Consider the following 19,383-nt stretch of genomic DNA (forward strand, 5'->3'; position numbering starts at 1 on the left):
CACCTGGCAAGCAGGTCTGCCCCAGAACCGCCCCCTGCCAGCCCCCTGCCCTGGGTGCCAGGTGTGCGGGCGCCACCGCCAGCTCTGGCTGGACCCGAGGGTCACCCTGCCGGCGGCCCTCCCTTCCTCCCTCCGAGGTCACCCAGGGACTATGCTTCCCGCCCTGCTCCTCCCCCCTCCCCTCCTGCCCTTGGCCCTTCCAGACTCCTGTCCTTGTCTTTCCTTCTGTCTCCCGGAGGATTCCCCTCCTCCAGCCCCACTAGGCCCTCCCAGCAGCCTCTCACCCCCGCCCCACCTCCTTCCCCAGAGAGCTCCTTGTTCCGCCCCCCACCTCCCTCCCCGCCCAGGTCTGAAGAACTCCTCCTCCTGGAAAGTTGCTGCTGGAAAGGAAGTGACTTCAGCGATTTGGCCACAAGGCTGGGCACTGCTGAGCCTAGCTCAGCTCAAGGCTTGCCCAACCCACCTCCAAAGCACAAATGGAGCCACATGTGCACACATCACTCCCACTGTACGTCCAGAACCCTGAGCACACACTTTGCCAAGTGTACACACAGATCCCCAAGTGCACACACTGTATACCATCGCAGTGTATTCAGATATTGTCTATACACACATCTCTCCAGTGTACACTAGCACCCTTGCACACACACCATTCAGTTTGGCGCACACAGTATCCCCACACCTGCCCAGTACACACCCAGAATCCTGCATATCCATGCTCTCACGTACCACATACACAGCCCTTGAACACCCCCCAGCCCAATCCTTACACAACTCTTCTATATTACCCCTGTGCCCGGAAGGACAGAGCCTTCCTTCCACACACATCAGCTTGCACACAAGCTTGAGTGCCCTGTCCATTTACAGTTGGATACACACAGCCGTGCATCCTCCCACAGCTGTACCCCACCCTTACAATCCCAGGAGGCTCCACCCCCAGACCTCAGGCCCCAGGAATGCTCCTTTGGAAGCTGGGTGGGGTCCCCAGGCAGGCTCAGATCTAGGAGCTTCCTGGAGCCAGAGGCTTCATGTGTCAGTTCAGGGAGTTGCCTCTGCAGGGCAGGGCAGCTTCACCTGGCTCTGCAGCTCCTGAGCCTGGGTGGGCAAACCTGGGCCAGGAGTAGGGAGGCGGGTCCTGCCACTGCCCCCCTCCCCGTCCAGTAAGGACACCCTAGCATACCTGGGCTACCCAGGCCCTCCCAGCACCTCACCTTGGCCTCCCAGTTCTCTGCTTCCACAGACTCCGGTAGAGAAGTGTCCTGGGGGGTCAGCAGCTGCACACATCAGGCACTCTGGTTTCCAACTGTGCCCTGAGTCCTGGTCATTGTCACAACCCCTTTCTCCTCCCAGTTCTCTCAGGTCATCAAGGCGCAGGGAAGAGTCCTCAGGCTAGGAGGTAGGACTCACTGTATATCCATGAGCCTCAGTTCCCCTTTCTGGATAATGGGGAGTTTGAGTAAATGTTGGGTTAATATGTTTTGATTCTGTCAAGAACCTCTTTTTGGCCTAAGCTGGGAGGGGATCCCTGTTGGGACTGGGAGGCAAGTCCCCCTGATCCCCACTTCCTGGGGGTGGCCCAGGCCCAAGCCTGACTTCCCTGCACACTGTTACCTGAGCAGGCTGTGCAGACAGGGCCGGCTCAGCAGGAAAGGCCTGTCTTCGTCAGCATCTCCAGGGTGGTCTCTGCAATGGCCTGAGCGTCGCCCCGCACTCGGGGCCCTCTGCACACGCTCAGCTGGGTGGACTCTGGGGTCCAGGCCAATGGGTAGACAATCAGGCAAGCTCCCATCTGTGGAAGCAAACACAGCACCCCAGAGATAAGCATGGACACAGGGAAAGCCAGCCACACAGCAGGGTGCAGAGGGACACCAAGCCAAGAGGCTCTCCTAGATGGAGTCCCAACCAGCCCCAACCTCATCCCATCATCCCACTGGGGAACTGTGAGCCTCTTTCTTTTTTTTTTTTTTTTTTTTAAAGAGAGACAGGGTCTCGTCTCGTTTAGTGGCCCAGGTTGGAATGCAGTGGCATGATCATAGCTCACTGCCACCTTGAATTCCTGGGCTCAAGTGATCCTCCCACCTCAGCCTCCCGAGTAGCTGGGGCTACAGGTGTGCACCACCATACCTGGCTAATTTGTTTAAATTTTTTTGTAGAGATAGGGTCTCACCATCTTGCCCAGGCTGGTCTCAAACTCCTGGGCTCAAGCAATCCTCCAGCCTCTGCCTCCCAAAGTGCTAGGATTATAGGCGTGACCCACTGCGCCTGGCCAAACCTGTTTCTTAGAACCCCAGGCTCCTACTGAGAAGCAACGTTTTTGCACATCTATGTACACACATGTGTACACACACACATACACCACAGTGGAAGGAACCTGGCCTTTGAGAGTCAGACAGTCCTTGGCTCAACCTTCATTAACTGTGTGACTTTGAGCAAGTCAGTCAACCTTTCTGGCTCTCAGTTTTCTTATCTATAAAATGGGAAAAGTGAGATCTTACGAATGGGGAGGAACATCTGGAGAAACCATAAATGCTAAGACTTATTAACAACGCAGGTGTGAGAGTTGCTGTTCAGAGTGATGGTGGATGCGAATTTCCACGAGGGTGTATATGCAGCTGGTGTTTACCAATTTCCATTGGTAACTGGTTATGTCTCTTGTTTTCTTTAATAACCATGGCCCTCCTCACCACCCCCCTGCTTCCTGCCCATTTGTCTGCCTCCTCAAGGTCTGAACTGGAGCCCAGAGGGGGTCTGGGAACCAGGCCTCACGGACTGCTTACAGATTCTGGTTGCCTGGGAATTTGTATGTGTGTGATCGAGATTCTGCCTGTGCAAATGCATGTCTGTCAAGCCTCAGCTGTCTGGGTAAACACACCTGTATGTGGGTTCCTGGGTCTAGTCAGCCTGTGTGCTACTCTGTATTTCTGTATGTCTGTGTGGGTACACGTGGCTTAAGCATGTCCATGTGTGGGATCACGTGTTTGCTCAGTTGTGGCTGGTGTGGTCAGCTGTGTGTGTGTGTGTGTGATGCCAGGATGAATGTGTGCCTGGATTTGGTGTCTTCTGTCATACATGTAGGTATGCGCACTTTTCACATTTCTTTCTATTCAGCTTTGTGTGTGTGTGTGTGTGTGTGTGTGTGTGTGTAGCTAAGCCTGTTTGTAAGCGTGTGAGGACACAAGGAACCATGTGAGGATGCAAAGATGCATGTGTGCCTGTGTGCAGCCAGGTGAGCCCAGCTGTGGCTGGGGTGTGAGCGTGCCTGGGTATGTACACACTCTGCCTGGCTCTCTGCATCTCGCTGTGTCAGGAGCCAAAGCGGCTCCTGCCTGTCTCAGAGCTCTCTGGATGTGTGTTTGGCAGGGGGTGGGGGCGTGCGGCTGATCCTCTGCTGTCCCTGCAGGTTTCCAATCTCGAGGCCTGTGACTGCAGGCGCTGGTGTCACTGTGGATCAGTGTTGCCTCCCTCCCACCTCTGCCTTTCTCTGGGTTTTCAGGGTCATGGTGTGGCGGTGTGACTGGCCACGGTGTCCCTGTGGGTCTCTTTCACCACAGGTCAGTATATGCATGTGTCCATGAATGTGTGGATTTGTGTGATCTTATCTTTGTGTGTCTATGTACCACTGTGTGTCTCTGTGTATGTCAGTGGGTCCGTGTGCTATGTCATTGTATGTCCATGCCAGTATGGCCGTGTGTCAGCGTCAACATGTGTGAGCAGGTCTGTGTGCCATAGTGTGTCAGCACAATGGTGCCCCAGTGTTTGTGTGGTACCTTTGTGTGAGTGCTGTGAGTGCGTGTGTGCATGCATGTGAGACACCCTTTGTGAGACAGTGTGTGTGTCTGTGTCACTGTGTTTGTGTGTGCCTGCTTTCCTCCTCCCTCCCTCTCCCTCCCCTCCTCTCTCTCTTTCACTCTCTCTCTCTCTCTCTGTAGGAGCCAGACAACTCCCCAAGCCTGGATTAGGGACAATTTATCCACAGGCAGAGAAGGAGAATTCCAACCTGCCAGAGCCTCCCTCCTCTGATCTGTCCCCCCTTTCCCTGTGGTTGGGTGGGCACAGAAACACAGCCCAGCAGCTCCCAAGCCCTCAGGGAGCCCCCACCTTTGCAGCTCCCCAGAGGCCCAGGAGGAAGGAAAAGATGGAAATCTGGGTGGCCCCAGAGCCCTCCAGTGGGGGTAGACTGGCTGCCCCCCCCCAACCAGGCCCCCACAGCCCAGCTCATCTTGGCCCTGTTTTCCTACATATGGTGGTGGTAGGTGGGGGGAGTCTGCATGGGGTCTGCTTGGCCCTGGGGGTTGGGGGGACTTGAGGAGCAAGGCTGCCCTCAGCCCTCCACAACCTGATACTCCCCAGCAGATAAACGTCAGACCCCCACCCGTTGTAAATGAACTTCCAACAGTGCCCACACAGGCTGGGGGAGCCGCTGGGAGGCAGGGGACAGTGTGGTAGGGGGAATGCGGCAAGGAGGTACAGGGGCTGGGCTGGGACTAAGGCTCCCTTCACGGTGCTCCAGGCGCAAGGCAGAATCACATGTTTCCCATTAGCTGCTCTGGCCTCCTTGTTCAGGGGGTGTTGGCTGGGGGAGATTTGTTCTGGTTGCAGACACCAGCAGAGACCACACAAGAGAGAGAGAGGAAAAGACAGAGAGAGCGAGCATGCCAGAAGGAGAGAGGAAAAGACAGAGAGGAAGAGGGAGAAAGATACACAGGGAGACACAGAGACACATGGGGAAACAGAGACAGAGAAAGACAGAAACTGGGAGACCGGCACAGGCACAAACACAAAAGCGGAGACAGACTGGTGATGAGGGGCTCTCGGACTCGGGGAGGTGCAGAGGAAGGTAGAGAGGCGGGGGAGGCCTTGTCAGAGGCTGACGGGAGGGGTCGCTCAGGCCCAGAGTGAGTCTGAGGCCAGTAAGGACCAAGGAAGAGCGCCAGAGGGGAGAGGGGCACAGGGAAGTGAGCCAGGCAGAGATGGGAAAGGCAGGGAGAGCAAGGACCAGGGATTTCTGCAGGAGCTTGAGAAAGAGGCGGTGAGGCAGAGGCAGGAAGGGCCGGGGAGAAGGGCCAAGGGAACGCCTGTGTGGGCAGCAGACAGGCCGGAGCTGGGGTGTGTGGGCAGGGGGAGTGGACGCGCCTGAGCTGGCCGGGCGGGGGCGGCCAGCGCGTGGAGACTCCTGCCTCCTGACCCTCGAGCCTGGGAGAGATAACAGGCCCGAATAGTGCTGACTTGCGGTTCAGAAATCCAATATCCTCCTCGGTGCACTGATCGACTACCTGAGCTCCTGGCCCGCGCTGAGCTGCCCCGATTAATCCTGTGGCTCTACAGCCTTAATTAGTTTAACAGTTTCAGGGGCAGGAGAGGCAGGAAATAGGGTCCCCAGGCCCTCAGGGGCACAGCTCCCCATGCAAACCCTGCCTGCTTCCCCACCTCACAGACACACACCTGCCCTGGCCCCAAAGGCCCTTCTCCACATTATCTGAAAAGTGCTGGGTCCCTCCTACTGGGGAACAGTCCTACAGGCTAGCATGTGGGTGAGAGGGCAGATCATGCGGGACTGAGGGCCCCCCAACCTGCACTTGTCCCTCTGTTCGGAGCCCCAAGCGTTTCCTCTGGCCAGCCCTTTGGGGCTCTGTGGTCTGCATGGGAAGGCCCCACCAGCTGCCAGCGCCATATCACTGGGCAACATGTTGTCTTTTTAGAGTGAGACACGAGCTCCCAAGTTACTGACGACTTCCCAACAGCATGAGATAATCACACATGCCACTCCCCACAACAGCCTGCGAGGGGCACATGGTGACATCTCACACACACAACAGCCAGAGACAGGCACACAAGTCGGTGACAACCCTCCTAACGGGATGAACTAAGCACATAACCTGTCGCTCTCCCCAAAGCACAAGGTGAGCGCACCTGACATACCCTGACAGCATGGGGCAGGCATCTGTCACCCCTCACAGTGGCAGAACTGATAAGAAACCAGGCCCCCCGCACCCACTAATAGGATATGAATGCACAGAGAACCTGTCACACAGCTGACCAAGATACACACACAGACACACACAGACACACACACACACACACACACACACACGACAAGTCCCGTCTTCCAGGTGTGAGAAAGGTATGGACCTCTCCACCCACCACACAGTACGAGGCAGGGACACAGCCTCACCCCTGCCTGGGAATCCTCCCTGCAGACTATGGGATGGGTACAGGACATATCACCTCTCCAACTGCCTCGGACAGGTGACAGCCCACCTCACCCTTCCCCCATCATTGTCACCAGCCCAGGTGGTGCTGTCCCTCTGCCTGCAGAGGCGTCACAGCTCACAGGGCATGAATGTCACCCCAGCACTGCCAGAGCCGCACACAGCCACACATTGCCCCAGTGACAAACACCGCTGGCCCCAGAGGAGGTGAAGGCACACAGGGCTCTGGTGTGACCTTGGTCCCTGGACACCAGGAGGGGAGGTGCTGTGGCTTCCTGCCCAGTGGCGGGTGCTGGGGGAGAGGAGGGCTGGGGAGGAAGCTGCCTGGGCACACAGACTACCTGGAAATGTCACCTCCCCCGGCCCCTGCTCCACTCCATTTCTCATTGACTGCAGTTGTATATCTAGGGAGGGGGCAGAGTGAGTGCTGGAGGGAGGGCTGTCCTGAAGCCTGAGGAGCTGTTCCTCTGAGACTGCTTAGAGATCAGTGGGGAGTAGGGGGTTAGGGGTTGCTATCACCATGTGCTCACTGGGGAGGGGATGGGATGGTCTGAGACCCCCATAGCTGCCAGGGGAGCCCTTCTTCCTCACAAAGGCCCCCTCTCCAAACTTCAGGCCACAGAGCTGGGGACAAGGAGGCCAAAGTCCAGGGACATGACTCACCCAGGGAACAGGCCCAGCCTGCTGGCCATAGTGGTGAAGGAGGCCAAGAGCCAACAGGCCCGGGTTCCAGTCTGAGCTCTTCCCGGGCCAAACTGGGTGACCTTGGAGCAGCAGCTCAGACTCTTTGGCTTTGGGGAGGGGGATAGGGGCCATGGTGAGAGAAGTGCCAGGGTCAGAGAGAAGCAGCTGAAGCTGGAGACCAGCAAGCAGCGCCCTCCAGGCCACAGGAAGGGGACACAACAGGCTCCAGCCCACACTCCCCTGCTTCCTCAAAAGGAACCTCAGCTTCATCATCTGTGAAATAGGGGCAACAGTGCCAGCCTCATGAAACAAGGTAGCATAAAGTGGGCAGCTCCTCAAGAAATGGGAAGCTTCTGAATGAAGAGAGGGAGAAATAGACTAAGAGACTTGCCCAAGCCACAGAGAAAATTAGGATCAGCTGAGCTCAGTCTCCACCTCCTGGATCCCCACCTGGAGCTGCGTCTTTAAGACTGCTTGGAGGTCCAGTGTGGAGGGGGAGAGGGGAGATGTTGGGGTGTTGTTGGATGCAGTGCCTCCCTGCTGCCCAATGAAGACCAATGAATCGGACAGGAGTCCACCATAGCCCACCTTTACCCTAAACACTACTTGGTTGGCCCAAAGCTTGGACAAGGTGAGTGGCTCTAAGGGAGCGAGGCAGTCTACTTCCCCTGCCCCCTCCCATGACCAGCAGAAGCACCTGGTGCCCGGAAGGACTGGAGGGTCTGAGACGTCAGTGTCTAAGGCCCCTCGTTTTACAGGAGCCCAGAGAGGGAAAGGCCTAGCCTGAGGTCACACAGCATGACCAGTCTGTAACGCCTAACCAGAGCCTAGCAGAAGAGCCTAGAGTCCTGGCCGGGGGCAGCCTCAGAGCAGAGTCCCTCTAGCCCCTGGGGGTGGCTGGAGCTGGGGGGCCCTGGGGGACTGAGCAAAGCATGGCGACAGATGGCCTGCCGAGGCAGCGGCGATCTGGGCGGCTGGCAGGCATGCTCGCTCCCGCGCAGGGAAGCGGCTAATTTTAGCTGAGGCCTCGATGCCAGCTTTGTTCCCCCCACCCACCCGCCGAGGGGGCCCAGCATGCCTTGCGTGCAACCTGCCTCCCCCAGGCACCCCTACTCCCCCTCCTGGCCCCTTGGTGAGTAGTGCCCAGACCCCAGAATCCTAGAACGGTCTGCCTGACCAGGCCTCACCACACCCAGAGGCGAGGCCTGGGCCCAGAGGCCTGGCTCCCCCACCCGAGGCCTGTTTGCCCATGACTCCAAGCTCATTCCATGAAGAGGGGTGAGGGAGTAAGGACAGAGGCCACTGCCCAGACTGGGAGGGAGGGCTGGGCAGTAGGGGCTGCCAGTCTTGAGGGGAGGCAGGGCACTGTCCTCCACCCAACCCTTAAGGAGACAGGACCCTGATTCTACCCATGCCCTGGACAAACACAATCTGTCTGGTGTCCCCTGGTACTGGCGAGAAAGGGGCAGGAGTCACTCTAGTCTTTCCTTGTTCCTCATAACTTTGACTTTGCTCCAGGAACTCAAAGCACTATAAAGAAGCCAAACATGGAGCAAGGATAGTATCCCTATGCCATTTGTGGAAACAGAGGCATAGTCTGACATTGCCATTGTTTTAGCAAGGGAAGGGACAAATCGCAGCAATCAGTGAGGCCTGCTCTCTAAAGAGTTTCTTGGACCACTTTAGCTCCGGGACTATCTTCTGCTCTTACCCTGGGCTGGAGTCTGCCACTAGATGGATGGAGCCCATCCTCTAAAACCCTGGAAAGGCAGACACACACTCTTGTTTCCTAGGTGCCCCATTCTCTGCAGGCTCTTTAGCCCTGCACCCCCCATTTCAGGTTCAACCACACAAGCCCAATAGGGCTTCCAGGACATCTGGCCCCTACTAAAAAGAGGGATCCTTTGGGGTGACTCTGGAGCCCCTCACCCTGCACCAGCTCCCTAACCTGGTAGGAAATAGAGTAAGGAGACCTGAAAGGCCCAGCCCTGAAAGAAAGATATGTATTTAGAGAAAGTCAGAAGAAAGAGGGGGGTGGGAGAAATCAAGGCAGAAACTCAGATCCAGGAAGAGACAGAAAGACGAAAGACACTGAGGCAAGAGAAACAGGGCAAAAAGAGGCTGAAAGAGAAAAAGATCCAGAGGGAGGGGACGAGAGCCAGAGGAGAGAGAGGGTGAGCATGCCGGAGGAAGGAAAACAGCAAGAAAGAGACTCAGGAAGAGAGAGAGACAAGGAGGAAGGAAAAGACAAAGAGAGAGACAGGCAGGATGATGCAGAGACAAAGACACATGCACAGGGGGAAGAGATGGAGAAGGAACCTGAGGAGTCTGCACAGACAGGCAGAGGCACAGAGCACCAGCGACCGGGAGCCGGAGACAGAGGGACTGACACACCCAGAGCCCCACAGCGACAGTCGGAGGGTGAGACACACTCAGATGGGGCGGGAAGAAGGGGGTGACACTAAGTGTTAGAGTGTGGGGGGAACAGCAGGAGTAGACAGAGGTGAGGAGGGAGGGGGCGTGAGGAGGAGGAGGAGGATGGGGGGGGGTTGTCGTTGCCAGAACTGGGAGGGGGGGACAGAGGACAGAAATGGAATGTGGGTCTGGGCATGAGGCTCACAGATGCATCGGCTCTGGTTTCAGCTGGGGCAGTTGGCTGCTAGGGTGGGGGGAAGAAGGAGCAGAGTTGTCAAGGGAGGGGCCTGTTGCCATGGTGGCAGGCACGGCAGGGGCACAGTCTGCTGGCACTTGGAGCTCTGGGCATGGTAGGGGGCTGACTGAGGGGGAAAGGCAGGGTAAGGAAGAAGATTCACCCCTGCCCTCGAGGCTCTACCAGGAAGAAAGTTTCCAGAGAGCCACAGAGACGCTGGGGGGGAGGGCAGCTCTGGGCCATGCCCAACCCTGGAGGCTGTGAAGCGTGCACCATTCTGCAGGCCAACTGCGAGCATCCCAGCTTCCTTCGTAAGCCTCAGGCTGGCCCTGAGGACCCTCCTCTCTGTCCCCTCCAGTCTAGCTGAAGATCCTGCATGCTGCTGCTTGCTGCCGCCGCTGCTTGCAGGGGAGCAGCAAGATTGTGAATTCAGGATCTGTAATCCTAACGCAGAGCCCAGGCCTACCGGGCTCCAGTTGCCAAGGCGACGGTGGGTCAGAGGGCAGCGCGGGGCGCCCGCTCCTCCAAGTCAGAATCCCAATTGTTAAAGCCCAAGAATAAACAGCTGAAGCGGCCGTCGGGGGGCCAGGAGGGGGGCTGAGGTCTGCATCGGCTCAGTGTGGTGTTGTCAAGCGACATGTCACTAATTGTCTGAAGGAACAGGCTGAGGCAGCTCTTAACTGCTTCCGTGCCACCGGAGACACCTTGGCTGCCTGGCCCCATCCCTGGGGCCTCCTAACATTCTACTGGGCCAGGCTCTTGGTGGGGATAGTGCTGGCCCAGCATAATCCCTGCCTCCCTTGCATTGTACTGAACCCCAAATACTTGTGGCTCCCAACCCTCCTCTTTGCCCAACTTGGAACCTCCCATCTGCAAGCTAAATCCTTATGTCCCCAACACAAGCACCCCCAAATCACTGGGCCCACAATACCCCTCTTAGCCTAGAACTACCCCTTTGGCTTGCAAAAGCCCTCCCAGCTCCCCCATCACCTCTCCCTCTTGCCAGAAGTTGGGGTTCTGGTCCAGATGCGTGGATTGCAGAGGAAGGCAGGCCTAGGGCTCTTCCAACCTGTGGGGAGGGATGGGGAAGGGTAGAGGTCCTCCTATCGGGAAAGGTGAGGCCTAAAGCAAGTCTCTGGGCAAGTCCCCTCTTAGTCACATACCCGAACCAAAGGCCTGAAGGCAGCTGGGAAACCTGGTCTCCAGCTTTGATGCTCCTACTTCCTTGATGTGTGACTTTGGATGCAGTGTGACTATTCTTAGAGGGGCCCCGGGCCCGTGTCTGTAACGCCCGACCAGAGGAACTCCCAACCCAGTGGGTGGGAAGGGCACAATAATACAAGGTGGACAGCCAGCAGAAATGCAGCCCATAAGCCGTTCCACGAAAAACCTGGAGCAGTGAGGGATACACAGCACACTGCCTAGTGGACGGCAGCTGGTGCCGGCAGTAGTGCTGGTACTGCCCTTACCACAGAGGGCCCTAGATGGTGCAGGTAATCAGAAAAGAAGATCGGAGGGTCGGTTTTGGGAAGGCTTCCTGCAGAAAGTGGTACTTGGCAAGATCAGGGGCAGGTGGGCAGGAAGGTGGAGCACTCCAGGACAGAGGTTTTGTAAGGAGCTTCACGGAGCAAAGAAGCTCGGTCTCAGGTCGCCCGTTCAGCCTCTCCTAGACTTGGAAGGGCGAGGCATTCAAAGGTCTCCCCGCCCCTTAGGCCGGTCCTGCCTCCTCCTCCACCTCCTGCCGACTCCACCCGCGGCGCGTCCGGAACACCGGGAGCGGTGGCGGCGAGGGGGCGGGCCGCGCCGGCCGAGCTCCCGGAGATTGGTAGCACCTGGAGTGATGTCGCGAGGGGCGGGATCGGGGCTTCAGACACGCCCTCTTCCCCCGGACCCCTTCTCCCGGCCCCGGCACGGGTCCCCGGGAGGGGGCGCTCCGCTCACTGCGCCCCTGAGGTGGGGGCCTGCAGGGGGCCGGGCCGGGGCGCTGTCCGTGGGCGGGGAGCTGGGCGCGGAAACAGGGGATCCCCCCGAGAGCGCCCAGCCCAGCCCGGGGCTGGACGCGTACAAAAGGCGACTTGTTCTTTCTCGGGATGCCTGCGCCTTCTCAAACATACCTAACAGCCGCACTCCAGGGACAACTACACCCACACAGCCGCACAAAGCCTGCCAGGGTGGGGCGCGGAGGGCTGGCGATAGCCCCAGAAGTTGGCTGTAAGAGCCCTGCCTCGAACCCCCCTTTGCCACATACTCAAAACCACCTCATCCCAAATAATCTGGATACTATCCCCCACCCCATCGCCTAGTGTGCAGTTCTGGGGACACTGACACAGTCACATTCTGGAAACTGCCCTCTCCCTCATATGGTCTATAGCTCACCAACCCCTGCTCTGGAGTCAGACTGCCAGCTGCAATGCCGGCTCCACAGTGTGTGACCGTGGCATCCAATAAGGCTTCTTAAGGTTACTTTTTACTGAGCACTTACTCTGTGCCAATCCTCATCACCCTACATGGTGAGTGCTACTAGTCTTATTTTGTAGACAGGGAAACTGAGGCTTGGGTAAAATAGCCTAAGACAGGCAAGGATTTGAACCCCATGTTCTTCCATGTCGCACCATCTCAGCCTTCCATCACGCCACCTTACACCCTAGCACCCCACCACACACAGAACCGCAGGCAGCAAAGCCATCTATCTCAGAGTCGAGGTGTAATTCTCCACCCCAAACACATCTCACTGTCACAGTCTAGTACCAGGCGGTTTCTCTCACTACTCAGTGTGTTTGGGGAAGGGAGGAGCATCTCCTATCTCTAAGCTTCCCCAGCCCTGATGCTGGCCGTCAGAGTCATAAATGGGGCAGAGTGAGAGCAGGGCCAGAACAGGCTGCCTCTAACCTTTCCAGCAGGCTCACCTCCACCTCCCCTGACCCCAGGATGACAAAGCACTGCCATATTGGTTGGGGTGCCTGGACTGTAGCTCTCCCTGGCCCCACAGGCCTGGACCCTCCCCTAGCCCCCGACTCCTGCTGAGAACAAGTAGAAACAAACTCCTTCCTGGGGATGTCAAAGCACCTTTCCATGGGGAGGCGGCACTGTGATCCCCTGAGCCTGGCTAGGGAGAAGGATCGAGTTACTCTTTCCCCAGCTGTGCCTGGACTCCTTGGGGCTGACCTTTCACCTCAGCCAGGCCAGGACCCAAAGGGGGCTGGAGTCCAGCCTTCACCTCCTGTTAACCCTCTGCATTCCTCATCTTTCCATTCCTGGGCCCCCAGCGGGTCTCAGGAAGCCCAGCCAGGCATGCCAACCTTTCCCTACCCTCCCATCCTAGGGTCTGGTTTCCCAGAGAGCTTTACAGAATACTCCTCCCTGCCCCCTGCCCAAGCTGCCCTGCCGGGATCAGATACCTCCGCCCAAGCAGCTGAAAATGACCTGGGCTATTTTCGCTCTGGGATCACATTGCAAACTCCCCCTTGAGCTGGCAGCTTCCCACACCCCTCCAGACCATCGCCCCCTACCCCTAATCCCTTACCCAGGGTTACTGACTAACAGGACAGGAGGAGTATTAAGAGACCATTGGCCTAAACCCTTCAAATGGGGATACTGAGGCCACGAGGGGTCAGGCACAGGGCTGGGCAGAGAACCAGGTTTCCCAAGTCCCTGCCCAGGTCCCCTTCTACTTGTAGCACAGCCTGCTCCATATCCTAGATCTCAAATCCTCTGACCCAGCCAAAAACCTAGCCAATCTCCCCTAAGCACCAGAAAGTCACTCTGCAGGCTACCAACAAGTCCCTGAGCTGCCCTGCATGTCAGAAACTGCCTTGGCTGCACTCTTCTCTTTGTTTAGAATTGGGACCAGGTCTGTACCTGTGTCACAGGCATGTGGACCACTGGAAGGTTGTAGGGGGTGCAAAGACCTTTTGGGAGGAAAGACAGGGAGACTGAAGCCTAGAGGAATGAGGAGATGAACTCAAGCTTTATGTCTCTTAATACGTCCATGTTCCCAGCAGCCCCTTGCCCCAGCTTTTTGATCCCCCCTTTCCATTCCTGCAAACCCAGCCCCCTCCGGGCCCCTGCCCCTGCCCCTCTGCCTCAAGCCCCAGCCCTCCTGGGCAGGAATGTGACTGGTCAGGTCTGAGCTGACCACATGAGTGGCTATAAGGTGACAGACCCCCCTATTCTCCCATCCCCCCCAGCCTGGGGGAGCTCACATACCAAGGCAAGGGGTGGGAGAGCTCCTTTAACCCTTTGTAGCCTGGCTTTCAGGGAGAAAAGGTAGGGTACTCTACTTCCTGTGGCCAGGCCCAGCATGGACTGCCAGGTGGAGGGAGTGTAGGAAGAATCTCTTTCAGCGAGCAGGGGTGGAACAGGGGTATCCACCGAGAGAGTCCCCACTAGTATTCTCTGACACCCTAAATGTTTCATGTCATCTCCCATGACATTTGGAAAAAATAGTCATGAGCTGGTGCTGAGGGTGGAGAAGGAAAGTAGGCATCATGAACCCTAACCTCAGGAACCCCTAGTCCAATGGGAGAAGTACAACCCTGCCCTGGGGAGTCTGATGGGGGAGACCAGGCACAGAGGCAGGCTGGGACAAAGAGCAGGGAACACAGCAGAGCCCGGAGCTGCAGCAGGAGGAGGAAGAAGCCAGGGCAGGAGCAGAACAAGCCAGGTGGGGTCAGACCGGACAGGCTTCCTGGAGGCGCCCTCGGCTCACACCCCTCCCCCTAGGCTCTGGAATCTCGGGGGTCAGGGCTGAGGGACAGCCCCACCCCCTGCTCCCCTCAGGCTCAGGAATTCCACCAGCCAAGGAGGGGGGGTGGCTGCTTCGGCCTCAGTCCAAGTTGGCTCCCACTGGACCGGGAACTGCAGCAGCTCCTCCTCGGCCCCCCACCTCACCCAAGCCCCAGGGCTGGCCCCCAGCCCCCTCCTTTTCCCCTCCCAGGCTGGCACGGTGTGTGCCAGGCGCTGGCAGAAAACAAACCCGCCGGGGTGGGTTTGCAGGGAGCGGGGTAACCTTGACACAGTTGCGGCAGTCGCTAATGGCAGACACACACTCCGCCTGTTCTGGGGGGACTGTTGCCGTTGCTAGGAAACCAGCAGCCGCGTGAATGGAAATGGGTCAGTAAACCTGGGGAGAGATAGTGTGACACTCAACCACTGCAGCTGCTCCAGCCCACACCGAAATCCCTCCTCTTCAATATTTATCACCCCCGCCTGGGCCCTCAGCTCCTGCCAGACCCTGCACCAGCCTGGCCTTCAGCCCCCAACTCAAGGCCTGACAGGGATGGAGAAAAAAAGAGATGGAGAGGGTTGCTTATCCATTTTGGGTGGTGGTCCAGATGGGATGGAACTGGTTCTGGAGGAGATTGAACAGGAAACAGAGTCTAATCCTGTGGTGGGGAAGGGGTTAAAAGGTCAATTCACGCCTGTTCCTGGCTTAGGCACCGTGGTAAAATTACTGAGAGTGAGGGGGCTTGAGGCTGCCTGCCTGCTTACCTGCGGAAGGACTGATTAAGGCAGAAGATCTCCCTCCAGGCGTCCTGGGGCCTCTCTCTGTATAAAGATAGAGGGGGAAGAGGCACCCAAAATATAGCCAGGATTCACTCACAGCCTGAAAACACCACTGGATGGTCGCAGTACAACCTGACATCTGATAGCAGCCCAAATGGCCAGGGGCTGCCTACTGCCTTACAATACCGTCCTGGACAGCTAGGCATACTCCAGACAGCCACACACACACTGTTTAGAGGCCCTGACAACACCCCTACAGATACCCTACAACAGAACATGACAACTGCAATTCAGAACAGTGCCACTCAGCTCAACATCCATAAACAACTGACAAACCCAGGTGCAGGCTAAACCACGCAGCTAGCGTGGGACTGTGCTGACTCCAGCCGCTTCCCCGGGAGACTGGAGCCTCCCTGAGGAGCCTGTCCTGACCCAAAGCCGGGCTCTCTGGTTCATGGATGTTTCTTCCTCCCTCCCACAGGCAGCCTCCTCTTCCTGCACACACCCTCAGCACACTGCCCCTGCGATTGCTCTTCTGGAGACACCATCCGACGAGCTAGCTGCCTTGTGCACCGTGCCCCCATTCCCTGGAGGCTGACTGGTCACTGACACACACATTCCCTCCCCCTAGAAGCATGCAGTCTCACAGCCCCACCTGACACAAGCTCTTGTTCCTATGTACAGGCCTCTCTACAGACAACAGGGACCCAGGGAAGCAGCAGTGCCACTCGCCTGGGTGATATGCTCCCTCCACCCACCACGACCTCCACCAGTATCCCTGAAGGGTGTGTCTCAGGAAGGGAGGCACTCCAGCCTTCTGGGGGTGGGGTGGGGATACCTTGACAGGAATCTCAGAGCTGACTTGGTTCTGTGTGTGTGTGCCTATCTCCTAGGATACATCAGTCAACACAGGCTTGGAGCCTGTCAGAGCTAGAAGGTGCCTTAGGGAGCCACAAATCCAACCACCTCCGCTATGCAGGAGGAAGGAAACCAAGGCTCAGAGAGGGGAAGTGGCCTGCCTAATGTCACACAGCCCAACTGCTGGCTGCCAGTTCCTTTCTCTTTCACAGTTCCCTGCCGGGAGCCCTCTATGAGTTGGAGAGACATTGGGGGAGTGGGGTTTAGCCCAGGAAGGCTTTTCTGAGGCAGAGGTAGGTGGGACTGAACTAGCTGGAAGGGGAACCTGTAGTCCTAGAGAGGAGTTTGTGAGAACTGCCCAGCAGTGCATCCAAAGCCCTGAGCACCTCTCAGCCTTGGAATCTGGGCCACATAAATTTGGTGGAATCCAGGCTTTGCCAAAAAGAGCTGGTGGATACTCATTCCTGCTCCACTTCCTATCCCAGAGCCCCAGAGAGCTATCTCCCCAAACCAAAGGCAAGGGAAGGTTATAATGTTCCCTATATCTGGCCTTGAATTCAAGTTCCCTCCGTGGTCCAGGGCATCCCTGCATTTTATTGTTTACATAGATCTCCACCAGGAAGCCTCTGCGATGCTTGAGTAAAGAGGTGTTCTGCTAGGGAGTTTTTATTTCAACTCCATTTTGCAGAAAAGCAAATTGAGGCTCACAAGAGGTAGGGTAATTTGCTCAAGTTCACACAGACAACAAATGGGGCCTTGAGCTCTTTCCAGTACACCAGGGTCTTTCCCAGTGGACACGGAAGGCCTGTCAAACAGGAAACAGGGAGAACTGGGGGTAGGGGAGGCTGGGAATTGACACAGGTCCAGGCCTGACATCCTGGGCTGAGGAGGAGCCCAGAGGCATCTGAATTTGAATTTGGGTATCTGGCAGTGGTGGAGTGAAAGGGGAGAGGAAAGCGGAATTCCACCAGCCTCGCGGGCCTGCCTGGACCACCTCCTGGGGAGCCAGCCCGGTGCTCTCTGCCAGCCCCCACCCCACACCCAATGGAAGGCAAAAGGGGCACTGTGAGGAGACCAGTGTGACAGAGACCTTGAGAAGTGAAATCTCACAGGCTTGTTGCAGGGGAAGGGAATTCAAGTGTTTTGGGAGCTACCTCTGCTTTCTGGGATGGGGCTGGGTGTTACACGGGTGCCCTTCGTTTCCCACCCTTACTATGTGCAGATGCTATGCTAACTCACTGAAATGTTGTACAACTTTAAGCACCACCATAAGCCATGGTCTGCCTACTATTATCTAGTTTTTCACATGAGGAAAGGGAAACTCAGGAGTAAAGGGACTTGTTCAAGGTCACACAGCCAGCGAGTGGCAACTGTGGCATAGCTGAAGGGTGCCTATATCCGCTGCTTTTGTTTACCATGGTGAGGGTATGTCAGGGAAACGGAACTGAACAGGGGCCACTGTCAGGGGGAGAAGGGTCGACCATCAGATGGGGAAGATGCCTGCTGCGTTGCCAAAAGGTTCGGTCTGCAGAGCACCAAATGGTGCTGAAAGGGAAAAAAGTTGTGGGAAAGCGCCCCTTCCCCTCCCCCACAAAGGGCAGGGTAGATCTCTTTCCCTTCCCCAACCCACAGTGCCAAGAGTGAACCCTGCGAGGTCACTTACCTACTCCCCTGGATTCTCAGGGCTCCTGTAAAATGAAGCCCTTCCCACCCCGGGACCCTTTTCTGGACTCTGGGGCCTGCAAGGTGCAGAACTGGCCCCAAAGAAAGCTGCTGTCGCCGTCGCAGAAATTATCCAGGATTTTCCCAGCACGTCTGCCCCTCAAGGGCTCCGCCGTTGGGAGGCGGGAGTGCTGGGAGAAGACTGCCTTGCCGCCCTCCTAGGAGCCCTCAGACTCCTGTGGCTCGACGAGAGGCTCCAGGCCGCAGGCCTGGCCGTTCCAGGGGCCCAAACAGTCCGCCTTCGAGATTTCCCGCCGCCGCCTCTGGACTACCTGGCAGGCTGAGCTGCCCACTGATCCCTGCCACCTCCGCCCCCCCTCCCAGATGAGGCCGCGGAGTTTCTGGCTCCTGGAGGAGGTGACGGGCCGAGAGGGAAACCAGGCGGCTGGGGGAGGGGTGTTGCTTGCACCTGGCCCTTCTCCGCCGCGCAGGCCTGGAGGGGCGGGACTGGACCCTGGCCAGACCCGAAAAGAGCGGCCGGGGAGAGGAAGGGTGCCCCCTCCACTCCCGCAGTCTGGGGCCGGGCGGCGAGGTCTCCTCACACCACCCTCGCCAAGGAGGCGCCCCCTAGGGTCGGGCGCCAGGCGCCCCTGCCCGAGCCGGGCGCTCAGCTTGCTCCCCCGGCCGGCCGCGCTCTCCAGCTGCAGGAAATTCCAGAAGCTCTCCATCATCCCCGCGCAGCGCGCAGCCCGGGCTGCCAAGGCTCCCCGAAGGAGAGCCACATGCCGGCCGGCTGCACGGCCCGCCCTCGGCCCCCACCCGGTCCAACCCGGCCGGGTAGCCACGTCGGGCCGAGTGGGGGCCAAACCCGCGCCCCTTCCCGCGCCCCGGGCCCGGCGGAATGCGTGGCAGCCCCGGCCGGCTATTTTGAGCAGGAGGGGAGCGGCCCGGCCTCGGTGTTTTCGGCTTTTTCCTGGCCCCCGGCCCGCCAGCCCGAGCGGTCTGCTGCCCGCGGAGTGGTGGTGGTGGTGGTGGTGGGGGTATAATGGTGGTTGTGGGTCTGATTTCTGGTAGTGATGGTGGTGGTGGTGGTGGTGATATAATGGGGGGGGGGGGTAGGGTGTCACGTGGCAGGGGGAGGGGCGGGCCGCCACGATCCGGCTGGAGCTCGGGCTCGGCCCGGGAACTGGAAGCGTCCGGCCGCGGTCCGGACCTGCGCTCTCGGCCGGGGCTAAGCGGCGGGATTATAAATAGTGCGCCTGGCTCCGGCAGTGGCTCCAGGGCGCCCGCTACCTGCACGCCCCTCCTTCGGAGAGCTCCGGCAGCCCGGCGCTCCCTCCGCAGCGGCGGACTAAGGCCTAACTGGATAGCACCACTGTGAACCGACGGCCAATCACAGGCCTCAACTTCCTTACCTGTAAATTGGGGATGAGCTACCTGGCTTTATAGGGTAGGTGTCATATAAAGGTTTTGTTTGCTGTGTGCCTCTCCTTGGGCAAAATGCTGTCACAATTGGGGACCTCTGTTTTGCTTACTAACGTTGAAGGGGTCTGAGAAGGCCCTCTGCAGGGAGAGCGTCCCGTACCTCTGAACAGTGCGTTTTCACTGACCACCCATTTGTGCCTAGCGACTACCCAATGATCACTGCCAACATGGGGCACCTGCCCTGCAGTATTAGCATGCGCTAACTCACTAGATTATGAGGCCTCCATGAAGCAGGTAATATCCCCTTTTTGTTAGTGAGGAAGCTGAAGTTCAGAAGTTTAAGTGACCCACCAAAGGTCGCACAATGTCAGAGCCCAAAGTCAGAAAAAC

The 19,383-nt window shown here is 57.9% G+C and overlaps 1 protein-coding gene across 9 annotated transcripts in view; it reads right to left on the reverse strand.

Moving 5' to 3' along the window:
* AHDC1 (AT-hook DNA binding motif containing 1) overlaps positions 1–19,383 on the reverse strand; it is a 71,208-nt gene that overhangs the window by 23,877 nt on the left and 27,948 nt on the right. For 5 of the 9 annotated variants that reach the window (XM_037740706.1, XM_037740707.1, XM_037740705.1 and 2 more), the window contains exons 3-4: positions 1,612–1,789; positions 1,212–1,436 (exon numbers count right to left, since the gene is read on the reverse strand). The exons of 1 other annotated variant lie outside the window; for it this stretch is intronic. The gene's annotated coding sequence lies outside the window, so the exon portion shown is untranslated. Of the gene's footprint in view, positions 1–1,211; positions 1,437–1,611; positions 1,790–17,569; positions 18,066–19,383 lie in introns of those variants that run through there. 3 more of the 9 variants (XM_037740708.1, XM_017534702.2, XM_017534703.2) reach the window with 3 other exon arrangements.

The sequence above is a fragment of the Cebus imitator genome, unplaced genomic scaffold, assembly GCF_001604975.1.
Source record: "Cebus imitator isolate Cc_AM_T3 unplaced genomic scaffold, Cebus_imitator-1.0 Scaffold87, whole genome shotgun sequence".
NCBI lineage: Eukaryota > Metazoa > Chordata > Mammalia > Primates > Cebidae > Cebus > Cebus imitator.